Source organism: Tachysurus vachellii, chromosome 25 (genome assembly GCF_030014155.1).
Source record: "Tachysurus vachellii isolate PV-2020 chromosome 25, HZAU_Pvac_v1, whole genome shotgun sequence".
Lineage (NCBI taxonomy): Eukaryota > Metazoa > Chordata > Actinopteri > Siluriformes > Bagridae > Tachysurus > Tachysurus vachellii.
Genome location: NC_083484.1, coordinates 5,174,416 through 5,191,173, shown reverse-complemented (window position 1 = coordinate 5,191,173; position 16,758 = coordinate 5,174,416). Strand labels below are relative to the sequence as shown.

The following is a 16,758-nucleotide window of genomic DNA, read 5'->3' as shown; positions in this document are numbered from 1 at the left end:
TTTCTCGGTAGGAGTAAAAATCTCTGCAAATGTGTCCTACAACAATCTTCTAAAAGTCTTATACATGGGAATTGCTATGTTTAACGTATTAATTGACTTGTTAAAATCTTTCAGATAAAAGTGGATTTGTTAAAATTTTTTTTTTTGGAAATTAGATTTTTTTATCTTCCACTAAATATTTAAACTTTATGCTTCAGAGCATAAAGGGTTAATCAGACATTTGCCTAATGTGTTTTTGTTACATGGCTCCTAACCCTTGCCCTCCCCCCTCCAATGGGAATTCAGGCTTAAACTAATCCAAACGCCGGAGTGTCTGAGTGTCCTGTGAATGAGACAGAGCCCGAAACGCCCCGAGTGGTCGAGGCAGCTGCAAATGCCACAGTTTCGGCCCGTGAACAGCAAATGTTCTTTAGAGTCATTAGCAAAGTGGGCCAGGAAATTTATTACCAAACATATTGGTATTTTAGGGTGCAGCTGATTCGAATTTAGTGCGCTCTAAACGCACTCTTTCTCGTTTAGGAATTCCAGCTTCCAGCAGAGGAGCCTTAAAAAGCAGCCAGGGTCGAAAAGCGACAACAAATTATCCACTTTGATGGCTGTGCTACAAACACGTACATGTTTTAAGGCATATTTTGGATCTAAAAATGTTTATAAAGATTATCTGTTCCTTAAATTCACTGCATCTTCACTTACTATAAAATGAAATATCATAAAAATGCTTGATTTATTTACTTAATATAAATACTAATTTTATTTTAATACTCATATAGAATGGATATAGAACTAGACATTATAACACACACTAAAACAGTCATGTAATTTAACACACCAAAATACTACACCCTAACACACACTAGCACACTATCATAACACACATTAACCATATTCTAACATTCACTACAGTAAATACTTTAACACACCGTTCAACATACATTTCTTTATCTAACACACACTAACACAGTGTGGTACACTTTTTATCTAACACACACACTAACACTGTGTAGTACACTTCTTTATCTAACACACACTAATACTGTGTAGTAAACTTCTTTACCTAACACACACTAATACTGTGTAGTACACTTCTTTATCTAACACACACTAATACTGTGTAGTACACTTCTTTACCTAACACACACTAATACTGTGTAGTACACTTCTTTATCTAACACACACTAATACAGTGTAGTACACTTTTTTATCTAACACACACTACTACAGTGTAGTACATTTCTTTATCTAACACACACTAATACAGTGTAGTACACTTTTTTATCTAACACACACTAATTCAGTGTAGTACATTTCTTTATCTAACACACACTAATACAGTGTAGTACACTTCTTTATCTAACACACACTAATACTGTGTAGTACATTTCTTTATCTAACACACACTAACAACTAATAACCGAGGTTATGTTGAAGGGTGGGGTTAAGTTGAGGGGTGTGGTTAAGGTGAGGGGAGTGGTTAAGGTGAGGGGAGTGGTTTTGTGGAGGGGTGGATTGTGGGATGGGGTTAAGCTGAAAACGAAGTTATGTTCGGAGGTGGGATAAAGATGAGGGCGATAGTTATGTTGAGCTGTCAGGAAAATAAATAGGTTTATGTTAAGTGATGGGGTTATGTTGATAGTGTGGTTAAGTTGATTGTGAAGTTAAATTGCCTGTAATGTAGACTGGTGGGGTTATATTGAAGGTTGGAGTTAAGTTGAGGGTGTGGTTAAGTTAAGTGGAGTGGTTAAGTAGAGGGGTGGTGTTATTTTGGGGGGTGGACTTATGTTGTGGGCTGGTGTTAAGTTGAAAATGGGGTTTTGTTCAGAGGTGGTATAATGATGAGGGTGGGGTTATTCTGAGGGGTCAGGATAAATTAAAAATGGGGTTATTTTAAGGGTGAGGTTAAGTTGAAGGGAGGAGTTAAGTTGTGCGGGGTTATTTAGAGGGGTGGATTTAAGCCGTGGGTAATGTTGAAGGGTGGAGTTAAGTTGAGGGTGTGGTTAATTTAAGGGAAGTGGTTAAGTTCAGAGGTAGTGGTATTTTGAGGGGTGGAATTATGTTGCGGGGTGGGGTTAAGTTGAAAATAGGGTTATGTTGAGGGGTGGAATATAATTGATGGATGGGATAGTGTTTCTGGGTATGTTTGTGTTGAAGGGTGGGGTTAAGAGGTGGGGTTGTGTTTAGTGGTGTGGTAAGGTTGAGGATGGGGTTAGATTGGGTGGGCTTATGTAGAAGGGCGGGGTTAACAGGTATGGTTATGTTGATGGGTGGAGTTAAGTTGAAGCATTGTTTCTTTTACTGATTGGTTTCTTTATTTTGCTTTGTAAATATTTCCACGTTCACATTTCTGTTGTATTGTCTGACATTTTATCCTTTCTGATTGTATGATTGTATTGCCTTCATTCTATCTATCCATCCATCCATCCATCCACCAATCCATCCATCCATCTATCCATCCATGCCTCCATCTACCCGTGCTACTTATGTTTTATTGCCTAATGTCAACTAGAGTAATGAGTCTCAGTGTGCTTGTTTCAGTCTTTTCTTCCCTAAAGAGCTGTAAAGTGTCGTCTGAAGGATTATGAGCCTTGGCTGAAATTCTCCAGGTGTTTTGCTATCATAAAGACATAGATTCATGATAGCAGGATTATCTCAAAACTGGAACCTTGTGAACACCTTCTGACTAATCAAATTCATGAATCCAACAGCATGTTGGCTTTAATGCAAATTCTCTGCTAAAGCATATGTTCTGTACAACTCTGTTGTGTGTCTAAATGCTCAGAGAGTTGTGTTTGTGCGTGGAGGCAAGGAGGTTTGCATATTTTTCCAATACCCCCGCCTACAGACAGACCTAATGTTTGTTTAAAGAAAACTGCGGCTCTGCTTGAACTTTCTTCACCACATGAAAGCATGTTACTTGCTACTAATTTACTTTAGACATCTTTCTACACTGTTCGATCTTTTATTTTTTTGTGGTGGCAGCTTGTCAGCATCATCATCATTTACATTTACATTTATGGCATTTGGCAGAAGCTGTTACCCAGAGTGATTTACAGAAGTGCTTCATCATCAACATCAAACCTAAAAGTGATTTATTCAAACTGGAAAGATATAAAAGTGTGTTGCGAAGCTGTATATGAGTGTAAATAGAGAACTAAAATTTTTAAAATACATAAAAAACTTACAACTATAACATTCTTCTGATTGTGTTTGGATTTCTGATATATTAGAGAAGTTACTGTACTCTGCTAGCTAGGTAGCATCCCAAAAGACATATTACACACTTTACACTTACATTATGCACTATGTACTCTATTCTACACTGTCCAGTGTATGAAATTTAAGGTTAATATAATCATAAATGGAATTTTACTTTATTTACTATCACAGTAATTATATAAGTATAATTATATAATTATATAAAGTATAATTTGTTTCCCGGTCAATAGCTAATGACATCAAATGCATGTAAAGTAAAATTGCAGGCTTTAGCAGAATATTCAGAATTTTTTAAAATGTTGAAGAATAAATCACAATGTGTGTGGACATTTTAAAGATTTTGTAAGATATCTTGTCCAAGAGTCTTGTACGCCATCTTAAAGTTTCTTCTTATGTAGCGTCACCAGACGGTAGCCCCACCCCCTTCTGCTAAGTAAGATTTGGCCATTGTGTGCATGAACTGTCCAACATTACGGTTGTATAAATACATCATCGAGGTACTTAGTGCACTTCTTCTTCCGTACTACAAAATGGTGTAGAATAGTGCATAAGTATTGATTTGGAACGTTAGTTGTTGCCAGATAAATTCTAAATTGATTTACCTGTTTAAGGTAAACAATCATTTTGTGTCAAACTTTTGTAAGATTTAGGTAGTCTGATTTTACTAGTCTGTTGTATTAAGCTAAAGGCTAAAGGCTAAAGTGACGTGACATACAGTACAGCTAAGTACGGTGACCCATACTCAGAATTCGTTCTCTTCATTTAACCCATCCAAAGTGCACACACACAGCAGTGAACACACACACACACCGTGAACACACACCCGAAGCAGTGGGCAGCCATTTATGCTGTTGGGGGGGTTCGGTGCTTTGCTCAAGGGCACCTCAGTCGTGGTATTGCCGGCCCACAACCTTAGGGTTAGGAGTCAAACTCTCTAACCATTAGGCTACGACTTATTAGCAAAGCACTGGAGTGTTTAGTTAATGAAAACACAGACAAGAGATTAGCTAGAGTAAGCAAGAGCTTCACATGGTATTTTCATGTCTGGACCAACAAATTTTTTTATGAATAATAATCATTTATAAATAATAATTTCCATTTAATGAAACTCCACCAAGAGCACAAAAAAATAATCATTTAGTAATACGCAACTTTTTCGTTTGAAAGCTAGCTCTGTCTAGTACTGTAGCATGACTTTATGATTTTATCAGCGCACACAGATAAAAGGATAAACCCTGGTGTGTTATTGCTGTAATGATTGACTTACAGCGCTGTTATATGTAGTAGCCCATTATGGGTCCCTTGGTACAGAAGTTAAATTTGCAGCTATAGCACAAACCTGGGAGTATTATTTTAACACCTTGAGCAAAAAGAACTCTATAAAATGTAAATAATGAAATTACCCAGTGGACGTTGGATGTTTTTTTCACCTCAATCAGACGCTATTTAAAGCCGAATCCCTTTAACGAGGTGCGAGTAGGCAGCAGCTTTGGCAGCTCAGCTGTAGGCAAAGCATGAATCATTGCATAATTGCACATTTGTGACATAATTTTCTTAATCAACTCCACGCATTCAATCTAAATTGCAGTCTGCAGCCTCCTGGTAAGAGATGATCCTTAATAAAGAACGGATTCACTTTTAATCTTAGTGCACTTCTCAGGTTTCTCACTTGATATAGTTCTTGGCAAAGTCGTGATTTAGAGCTGAAGTCAGGCTCAGAGCATCAACGCAGCTTTGTTAAGACCAGGACAATGACCACGTAGAAGTTTAGAATGTTAAAACTTTCTGTATGTTCACTATTTAAATGTTTATAGCTACTGAGGAAATTGCCCAAACACACAGCCACACATGACAAATGATGGGTGAGTTTCATGCTGGAAGTTGCGAGAGATGCTTGAAGTTTTCATATATTACAGATAGGAATATGACCTGGATTCTCCTCCTACACTTTTACACTCTTTCTTTCTTTCTTTCTTTCTTTCTTTCTTTCTTTCTTTCTTTCTTTCTTTCTTTCTTTCTTTCTTTCATTCTTTTGTAAGATTATTTGAAGGAGTCTCCAGGGTCAGGGCTTTATAAAACCTGATAAGTCAAGTTTCCTGACATAGTAGAATATACAGCTGTGTGCTTAGATATAAGAGAGAAAAGAGAGGTGTGTGTGTGTGTGTGTGTGTGTGTGTGTGTCTGTGTGTGTGATGTGATGTGAAGACCTGAAGACATCTTGATGATGTTTCCTGACTGAATGAAAAATAATTGGTAGTAAAAATAATAAAAGCTAGTGTGTTGCTTATTAATGAATTATATATTTTTTATTGCTGTAGTATGAGGGGACTCTCATACTACAGCAATAGTGTGAGACTGTTTGCTGTTATAGGAGAAAAATCCATTTTAGTGTGATATCATGACAATCCATTGAGGATTAAGAGAAATTATTCCTTATAATTCAGTTATCCATCCATCCATCCATCCATCCTTCCATCCATCCATCCATCCATCCATTCATCCATCCATCCATCCATCCATCCCTTCATCCATCTGTCCATCCATCCAGCTATCCGTCCATACATTCATCCGTCCATGCATCCGTCCACCCACTTATCCTTCCATCTACCCATCCATCGTACCATTCATTTACCCATCCATCCATACATCCATCCATCCATCCATCCTATTATCCATCCACCCATCAATCCATCCATCTACTTTCTGTAGTGCTTATGTTTCACAGGGTCACAAGAAACATGGAATCTATCCCAGAGGACAAAGAAATGTGCTAACCACTAAAACCTGTGGCCCCCATTATATTAACTCTTTATGTTCCAAGTAGTTGTGTATTCTCATCTTACAATGAATCCATATGGATTTTTTATATCAATTAGTTTATCACTTATCAACATCTTATTGTTATTCAGGTCAATTTTAGACAAAATCAAGATAAAAAAAACAGAAAATTATATTATATTATATTACATTATATTATATTACTATAATTTAATAATTTTCTTGTTATATAGTCATTGTTATATAATTTTATAATATACTGTACACACACATGGATATAGACAGATACACCAAGATAAGGTATTAATGACATTATTATATATAATTTATTATACACCTTTCTAGCATTTTATGTAATTTATTTAAATTAGATTCTTGCCCTCCTTTAATTATACTGTTGTAGTGTTGAAGCCACCGATTTGTGTTTAACTGAAAATCAAATATTCATAAATTCTTTTGACTACATTAACTACATTTGAGTCTTATCGCTCACTAGCTCACAAGATAGGGATGAAAACTATGAGTGTGTTTGGATGGAAGATAAACAACTCATGGTAATTACACTCTGAAAATAACTCACTTGCAAAATGACATTGAAAGTAAATTTCATACAGCTGCTCATTGTGTGTGTGTGTGTGTGTGTGTGTGTGTGTGTGTGTGTGTGTGTGTGTGTGTGCATCGTAACTCGATTGGCCACTTCTTAGCCCACAGCCATGGTGAACAGATACTTGAGAGTTCTGCAGCATTTATTAGACGATTGAGTTATAAAGAAAATACGTTAGATTAATTTTGCAGGGCTGAAATGAGAAACAGCGTGCTCACCTGCAGGCACACAGTCCAGCATGTTTACAATAAAAGCACACACTGTCTCTTTCTACTGAACCTGCTGTTGCTCTATGACCACCCAGTGCACTACATTAATGGTAACATGCATATGAGTGTATGAAAAGTTCCACCTTTCTAAATAACTTAAATGTGCGTGTGTGTTTGTATGTGTGTAAGGTGACACCCAAAGGATGAGACAGGATGACATGTGAGCATTTGAGCAGCAGTTGAGGGTCAGACGTTTCTCTGATGGTTCTGCGATTTGAACTCACATCTTTTTATTCAGTAGCTCAGAACCCTTTTCTATCCCAACAGTGTTGTTATAAAGTGTGTGTGCATGTGTGTGTGTGTGTGTGTGTGTGTGTGTGTGTGTAATTCTATTAGTGATAAACTGTGTTTGCTTTCAATGACGTATGTGAATATAAGTTGGTGTGTGTGTATGTGTGGGTGTGTTATCATTAACCTGTCTGTGTTTGCTTAATAATGTCTGTGTGTGTGTGTGTGTGTGTGTGTGTGTGTGTGTGTGTGTGTGTGTGTGAGATCTATCTTTACTTCCATTGAAGTATAATAATGTCTTCTGGGGTGTGTGTGTGTGTGTGTGTGTGTGCTTGTGTCTGTGTCTCTGTGTGCATATGTGTTTGCAAAAAAAAAAAAAAAAACTAAATTCTAAATTCTAAGTTCTAAAACGTTGCTTCACTGAGATTAAGGTTTTCGTTCAATATAATAATCCAGAATTAACTATTATGTATTAATCATTCTGTCAGTAGAAGGTCTTCAGAAGAATAAAGCAATTTGTGTGTGTGTGTGTATGTGTGTGTGTGTGTGTGTGTGTGTGTGATCTGTGCTTAAATTTATTAAAGTATAGAAAGTATAGGGTAGATGTGCATGTATAGAAAAAGAAAAACCCTGAAAAGTTTTAAAACTGGTTCAATTCTAGTATAATCTGTATTAATAAATCTGTCAGTGAAAGGTCCTCAGAATAGACAAGTTTGTGTGTGTGTGTGTGTGTGTGTGTGTGTGTGTGTGTGTGAGTGTGTGTGTGCATGTTTTTATAACTTGGTTGTGACCAATTATACATCCCTATAAGGACAAGAATATCTGACAATTTTGGCCGGTCCCCACATTGGTCTGGTCCCCACAAGGAAAACTCACTGTGTGTGTGTGTGTGTGTGTGTGTGTGGTAATGGTATGATCGTATGTTGATTGTGGCACATACAGTATAAGATTGCAGTCATATATTCAAGCTTCATGTAGGTTTCTATATTTACGATGTGTCTACGTGAATATTCATTCACATCCATTTTATCCAATAGGATCATGTATCATTTCTAACGAACAGTGTCACAGTGTCCGAATCCAATTGGTTTTGCACTCAAAAGTGATTGTAAACGGTTTTGAAATGTTTGACAAGAATTTAATTGCATTTAGTGGCCTGTGTTACAAAGAGAAGTGTTTTAACTTCACGAGATCCAAATTTGATTTCTAAAATCTAGTTGTAAAATCAAACTGAAAAAAGGGAGCAAAAAAAGGAGACGTTTTAAAAATCGTTTTTCTGTGTTTATCTTTAAAATAAGGTTTTATTTATTTACATAATTCATAGTATATGAGTCAGAGGTTTTGATGTAATGTTATGTTTCATGCTGTTTTTAAGGATTTTGAGGAGTTTGGATGTGAATAGGAAAATAAATAAATAAATAAATAAATAAATAAATAATGTAAAAAGTTTTTTTTATTTAAAAAAAAAATTTTAATAATAAATAAAAAGTAGTCCCAGTGTAGCCTGTTGAACATTTAGACTTTAGAGTTTGCTTCAGAGGGTATTTTTTCATAATTTTCCCTAAACCCTAGCTGTATCGTATTAAACGCCACCCTGCCATTGAGCTTCTTTATACCGGGTGTGTAACGATTCGATCTTGTATTCAGTGCATCGCGGTATCCGCTTCCAGCTTCCTATTCACTGAAACCATGGCATCCAATTTCCTAAATAACACGTGAGGTTTTCAGTGAGTGAAACTTCTGGTCTTCTTCTCTCAGCAGTTACACCAGTTACAGCATGAAGCTAACAATTTCAGCTGTAAAAAATAATAATCACACGGTCCAGACATCGTCACATCATCCCTGATTATTAACTAGCAATGATTAAAGATGTAAAAGGTGATCAGGGAAATGGGTGTCACTGTGAACATGAGGAAAAAAGAGAAAACTTACTAAAACCAGGAGGGAAAAGTGTCAGCCTAAGGGGAGCGAGGGATGAGGAATTGTTTTAGGAGGAGTGATAAAATCTACAGGAGAGAAATACGGCTTAAAGGAGCGAGTGAATGACATATGGAGGGCTGGTGTGAAGAAAAATCCCCAGTGCCTCCTCCACCTCCTCCTCTGTCCTAAAGCCTTCCTGTGTGTGTGTGTGTGTGTGTGTGTGTGTGTGTGTGTGTGTGTGTGTGTGTGTATGTGTGTATATGTGTGTTAGGGCAACTTTCTGTTTTTTTAAAACCCTCCCTCCCTTCACCACTCCCACTCCCTCTCTCTCTCTCTCTCTCTCTCTCTCTCTCTCTCTCTCTCTCTCTCTCTCACACACACACACACACACACACTCAGACTCCAGCTAGCCACTGCCTCCAGCAGTCATCAGTGGACTCTGACACACTCTTCTCCTCTCACACACACACTTAGGCACACACTTACCCTAACCCTCACATACACACACAAACACACACACACGCACACACACTCACACACAGAGTCACTCAGTCTCTTGAGAGCTATACACGGGGACTTCATGGCTTTTTCAGGCTTAAAATGAAAAAGAAAAAGTTGCATCTCGTCATTGAAACGTCGCAGATTTTTTTTTCTGTTGTCGAGTTTTGAAATCTGAGATTCTGCAACTCCACTTCATTTGTTCGGGGGACACAAAAAATCAGACGGGTGGAAGAAGAAAGTGGAACGGAAAGAGGGATAAAAGTGCAAGGATTCATCCAGAACTGCAGTGAGTACCTTTTCTGTTAAATCAGCATAATTTCTACACAGAAATTTCATTTAAATGATTTATGTTATATAAAGAAAAGCCTTTCTCTGTTAGACTCAATATTAAACAGAGATGTAGGAGAACTTACTGACTTTTCTAAACTGATTTGGCACTCGAACGGTTGTAGGGTTTAGAAACAAAATAATTGATTAAATATTTTAAATATGGTACTAAAAAGACTTCTATATCATCTATAGTGAGATCCTGAGTGTGTATTGTGTCTAGTCATTGTAATTTGCATAAAATATTTTTAAATGCAAAAAAAAACCCTATCAAACAAATAGAAACAAATACTGACTGTCTTGCTTGAACAAATCCAAATAATTGAAAAAAGAAAATGTTGCAAAAATCACACAAAAATATTTTATCTCTATTGTCTCTAATATTTTAAGTCTAAAAATGTAAAAATTTACAAAATCAATCAAGGGTAGAAGAAAATAATAAAATAACTAAATATCAAAACAATAAATTAAATTCAACCTCATGCCTGAATACCTCTATATTCTACTGAATTCTACATGATCTATTAAATAATTTACAATTTATGGTTTTAAAAATTAAAAGTAAAATTCACCTGAACACACACTTTTACACTTTCTCAGCGCAGAAGCATTTTTATCTCACACAGAAAGATGTTTTAACAAGAAATAAATTACACTAATACTAATAAATAGATTTTCACATGTTTTCCATGTTTTATTCAAGATGTCATATTTATATCCAGCATATAAAGCGAAGCAGAATAAAGATAACATTTAACATGAGTTTAAAAGATGTCTAAAAATAATATAATATATAATTTCTGGTGTCTCTGCATCTGTAGATGGAATAAAATTCAGTATCATTGTTTTATGTTTTTCACAGTAGGATTTTTTTTCTTCCTTATTTTCAAGAAAAAGTTAATCATAATAAAATTTGAGAGCTCATTTTACAATTTCCAAAAACATAGTGCTGTCAGCACATGCAAAACAAACAAATCCAATAAATATAAATAAATATATTTTGAATGAAATATCCGTGTAAAATTTTGAACTCGTAACATTCGTATCATTTTTCATTTTTATTATCTTAACTCAGAAAATATTTCTAAATTATAGTAACAATTGTTTACTTAAAAAAAAATTAAAATTGTAATTTTTCTTCGCTTAAATTTGTAATAAATAGTTAATTTTATATTTGAATATTTGAAACAGTGTAAATGGTCCTCTCTCTCTCTCTCTCTCTCTCTCTCTCTCTCTCTCCTATGAGATTTTATTTGTGCTATTTTCAAAAATTATTCTAATGCTCCCCCTCACCCTTGAGCTTGTTTTAGAGTATTGACTTGCTGTGTTTGTTTTTAATAATGCTCACAATTGTGAAAACGATGCTCTCTTTCATAAGCACTGAAGCGAGATCAGCGACTACTGTTTACCGAAGTGTGTGTCTGTGTGTGTGTGTGTGTGTGTGTGTGTTGAGGAAACGCAGCATTAATTGATGCTTTTTATAACAAATGCACTGCAGTATTGTGTAAATACAGCAGTGTGTTATTTAGTTAAGAAGCTGATTAATTATTCATGATTTATGCAAATTATTTTTGCCTCTTGCCCACTAATCAGTGAGCTTCTTTGCATAATGACGAGCATTAATTACTGGTCTGTTTGACGATCCCGATCGCTTTTTTGATTCCAGATGAACCCTATCAACAATTAACTAACAATTCATTTAGCAAACTACTCGTTTATTTGAAAACATTTTTATGAGTGACTTTTAATTGTCATTTATTATTGTTTCCATATTGATTTTGTAAAGGAATATTTTCAGATGCTCTGGGAGACGTTTGGGTATGTTTTGGGTTTTTTTTGTCGCACTGCGGTAGGGAGCGAGGGATGAAGTGCGCACTTTATGAAGCGACCCTTCTGGAAGTGATTTGGAGGCCCAAAGTGAGCGTTATTAACGGATTTAACGTGAACTGCACGTCACATTGGACAAAAACGAGGGAGACAAATTGCACGTCAACCGACATCTGACAGGAATTAACATTTTAATCACCTGTTACACCAAATCGCACACACAGTCACACATGCAGACGCACACAACTTCTCACACACACGGTCACACACAGTCACACACACAGCTCTACTGACGTTACACCAAGTGCACTATTAATAACACAGTACAATGTAATAATCACAACAACACATGTACTGTACATTAACACACAACACGTGCACACTCCCTGCTTATTAACAGTGGCCACTTTTGTTAGATTTTTTTTATTTATTTATTTTTATTTTTTATTTTTAAAGAAATATCAGTATTACTTAATATATTTGATTTTATTTTTGTCATCTTGTTGGACTTTATAGTCAAGCACATTTTTAAAAATATCAATTAAATCCTCTTAAAAAATGAAATATTTTATTTTAGTTCTGTATTAAACATTTTCTAGTAAATTTTATTTAGCTATTTTTGTATTAATTGATTAAACATTTATTTTTATCTAAGATGCATGTCTGTGTGTGTGTTTCTATGTGTGTGTGTTGGCTGTATTTAGATCTATATAAAAAAAAATTCTATATCTTTTTCTAATTGTTGCTTTAAGTCGGGGTTCCCATGTCTAAGCGATCGCCACTGATACATTTATTTATAACTCTTTTTTAAATCTGTTAGATGAGCATACACACGTAACAGTTCCACCTTACACACAGCGTTCATTATAATAGAATCGCAGTTACTGTGTGTTTGTGTCTCCGAGGTCATATATCAGGGATTGTTCTATCAATTTCATTTCAATTTACAGTATATACTTTACATATTTTGTCATTTCTTGACTATACAATCTGGTGATGTTTTAAAAAGCATTTTGCATTTGTATGTGTGTATGTATGTGTGTGTGTCTGTGTGTTCATGTGTGGGGAGTAATTAGGCTTCACCTCACTGTGTATAACTTTTCTCGATGCTGTTGTCATTTTTAAATGCTAATCTAAGCTAGTCTTCTCACCGTGTCTCAGTGGCTCACACAGACAAGTGCTGCGCTGCAGTTTCGTCTCACATCTGCGTCCAATTTTTGTCCACATCGACATTCTTTGCATGTCGATTTGTTGTTTTTGGCCCAGTGTGTGGGTTCAGCTGAGCGGCTTATGCAGGGATTAGATGGTTGAAAGTTATTTTGATTAAAGCGTTGTGTGTTTTTTTTTTATAGTACATATGGTTTGCTGTATGATGTATACATTTAAAACGGAATATAAACTCTATGGTGGATCAAATAAAACAAAATACTTTGAATTAAAAGCAAGATGTAAAATCTGATTGTTTTGCCACATAGAGAAAGCCACATATATCACTATGTATAGTTCATATACAGTATAAGCACGTATTTAAATGATCATTAATAACATGTCATATTTTACTTCTGTCAGAATGATATAATCATTTTAGTTTTACTTATTTTTAAAAACACTAGCATGTGTTTACATGCATGCCATAAAAAAAAAAAAATTAAAATTACAGCTTAGGCATCTCCTCAAAAGCTCAAAACATACAGTGAAAATCCAACAGAAATAAAATTTATAAATATATGGGAATATATATATAAAAGTATAAAAATATTCCAGGACAAATTTAACCTAGAAATGTATAATAACAATATTATAACACTGTTATTACATTATTATTATTATTATTATTATTATTATTATTATTATTATTGTTATTGTTATTATTTCATTATTATTTTTATTATTCTATAATAAGAATATTATGTTAAATATCAGTAACACTGTATGTTGTGTCACCTGCTATTGGGACAATGTTCCGCACCTTGTGTGTGCGTCCGTGTGTGCGCGCGTGTGTGTGTGTGTTTGCTTGTGGAAACAACTGAAGCATGACCAAAAAAAACCCAGCGCAAACAGTCATGAGTGACGTGCGCTTGGCCTTTATTTATTTTTTTTGATGACACGGTGCTTTGTTCCTGTAAAGGCGGCGCTCGATGCAGGCTGAATTGAAACGTGAACATCAAAGTGTGCACTTCTTCTTTCTCTGCTGAAGCGACTGTCTTTACTTGTTAGGTTTGTGCGTCTGTTTGTGCGTCACCTGCACAGACTCACCTGCAGTAACAGGGTCACTCGCTCAGAGCCGTCGGTCCAGAGCTAGAGTCTAGAATCTCGTAATTTGGTTGTGAAATATCATTTCTATCTGATTTCTCTTCGCTCAGACTGTTGAGATTTAACTGAAAGCATTTTACTTTTATTCTTGATGTTGTGGCTGTTTATTTTATTTGTTTTTTTGAGTATATATTATATCTAAACTGGATTGATGTAGTGAAAGATAAACACTTGAAAGAAAGAAGAATAGTGTGAATTATGATATGTTGTCTTGTCTAAGAATAATTTTATGCTGGTTTCGGATTAACATTAAATTTGATTCCATTAAAACAACATTGCAAGGGAAAAAAAAGAAAAACAAATAAGCAGATAAATAAATAAATAAATAAATAAATAAATAATAAATTAGAAAGAAAGAAACAAAATCTCTTTTCAAACCTCTTTTAGAGACCTTTTACACAGCAGAAAGATGGTTGCCAGTACCACTGAAACTCATCGATATTGTAAATTTAATGCAATTCTAAATTATATATTTTTGGAAGGTCAAGTTCTGACTTTAAATTTCAACCAATTATCGTTTTTTGATGTTTCTTTTTTTCTTATCATTACATGTCCTTTATTTTGATATGAAGCACGGTTATAAATTCAGACGCAAACAGAAGCTTCTTCTTTAAGTCTGTATTGTAGCTAACTTGACACAAGACCGGCATCTAGAATCTTTGGTGATTTAGCCATTAGCCATTAGTTAGCATCTAACTAGCGCTTAAGAACTTTTCCATGAATAAAAATTGTGCTTAAATGTTTGGCTTGTCCAGGTTCAGGTAAACGGTCACTGTTTAGAAACAGATGCTTGATTATTATTTATTTTTTTGATGGATGCATTAATGTTCTGGCTTTTGTGGACTTTTTTTGTGGGCCGAGGTTAAAACTCTAAAGTCCGCGGGTGAAAGTGGCAAGAGCACCGACTCACAGGGGTAATGGGGGCATTTTGTAGTGTCATAAGAACCATATGTGGCTCCATATGTTCTCCGCATTCTCCATTTCCAATTTGACCTCGTCGCCAGAGATGGACTGCAGTTTTAGGGGCTCTAAAGTGCTCTCACCATCTCTTTTTCCTCTCTCGTTTTTTTGTTCCTTTCTCCCCCCACCCGATGCTTTCCTCTATGTCGCCTGAGGCAGAGTCATTAGGAACTGTCACCGTGCAGGGAGATAAATTTCAGATAGCATCAATTGCAGATGAAAGATACGGTGAAGATGCTAGGGGTGTCGCGCTCCACTTGCTTCTGTTCAACAAGTTCCCATCTCTCTCTCTGTCTGTCCCTCTGTCTTTACCTCCCTTCCTCCCTCCCTCCCTCCCTCCCTCCCTCCCTCCCTCCTTCCTGCTTACCTTGGCTAAGCCGCTTTTGCATGTTGATTGGGGGAGGACTAATCCAGTTTGCAGCTGTCGTAGTCCAATGATGAATCACCTTTCCCTTCATTTCGGGCCCGCTCTTTCGTTCTCGGGAGGAAGGAGGGAGGACCTGGAGGAGGAAAAACGTAGACAATGTGCCTCTCTGTTCCTCCTCTCTCTCTTTCTCTTTCTCTCTATCTCTCTCTCTTTCTTTCTCTCTGTCTATCCGTCTGCTTGGGAATAACAATAATGTTTTCTCAGACAACGTCTATTGTGTCACGGACGGATCCGGACAGTGACACCGAGCTAGAATAACAAAGAGGGACGTTGTTTCACCGCAGGTGGGCGAGAAAAAGAGAAATAAAAAAAGAAAAAGGCTCAAACTCAAAAAAGGGGGAAAAGCCTAGTTGAGAATCATCAAGTTTCAGGTAAGATAGAAACATGACAGGAGATGACACAGGACGTGAAGAAAAAGAAAAAATCTAGAGACATTGATTAGTTTCTGAGATAATTATATTAAAACTTTGTTGTTTGCTGTAACTTCCTGTTAATGCTGTTTGTTTTTACTGTTTGTTTCTAAACAGGAAGTTGAATAATCTCTTTCCGTTGATAATATGTGCAGCATTATTGTTTTGTGATGATGATCATGATGATGATGATATTATTATTATTATTATTAAGGCTGAATGTTTCTGATAGCCCGGGTGTTTAGCGTCAGATCGAGTTAGCCGATTGGCCGATCGCTGTAATTGTTCCTTAATGTCGTTAGAACAATAATGCTTTTAGCAAAGACAAACACAGATGAACATGTGTTTGAGTTTTGCGGCTGCTCTCTCTCTCTCTCTCTCTCTCTCTCTCTCTCTCTCACTGTCTCTCTCTCTACACACACCCACACACACAGACACACACACACACTGGCCTTCATTTGCCATGCATAATAAAGCCATGCAGATGATAGAACAATGTTTTTAATGGCACAGATTTCAGAAAAGAAAAATGTTTTTAATCTCAAACCTTCATTTCTTGTTTCCTGAACTCATTAGCAGTGAACTGCACCAAACCTTCCCGTGAAAAAAAAGTGTGTGAGTGTATGAAAATGGCGTCATCCGTGAATGGTGTGAATTATTAACTATTAAAATGAGCAGGCTCAGTCAATCGTCAGGCGTCTCATTAATTGTTCAATTTGTGTCAAATGTCATTCGCGTGCCTTGAGGGACGTTAAGTGTTTTCATCTCAGGAGACGACGCAATGTGTTTAAATACCGTGTATGTGTGTGTGGGTGTCAGTGATAATGTGAAAATGTAAAAATAAATAGGAATATGTTAAATAACCACCAGGGATTTTATTAGTCAGAATAATTGAAATCTATTAAAAATAATTTGAATTTTGTCTTAATAATGTGCTTTAATTGTGACGTCTAGGGGCTTTTAAAAAAAGTGTGTCTTTTA

General features: G+C 35.9%; 1 protein-coding gene across 6 annotated transcripts in view; it reads left to right on the top strand.

The window, feature by feature from the left end:
• Positions 1 to 9,482: 9,482 nt before the first annotated feature.
• Positions 9,483 to 16,758, top strand: part of eya1 (EYA transcriptional coactivator and phosphatase 1) — a 49,669-nt gene continuing 42,393 nt past the window's right edge. For 2 of the 6 annotated variants that reach the window (XM_060861977.1, XM_060861975.1), the window contains exon 1: positions 15,524 to 15,738. The gene's annotated coding sequence lies outside the window, so the exon portion shown is untranslated. Of the gene's footprint in view, positions 9,800 to 15,522; positions 15,739 to 16,758 lie in introns of those variants that run through there. The other 4 variants (XM_060861973.1, XM_060861980.1, XM_060861972.1 and 1 more) reach the window with 4 other exon arrangements.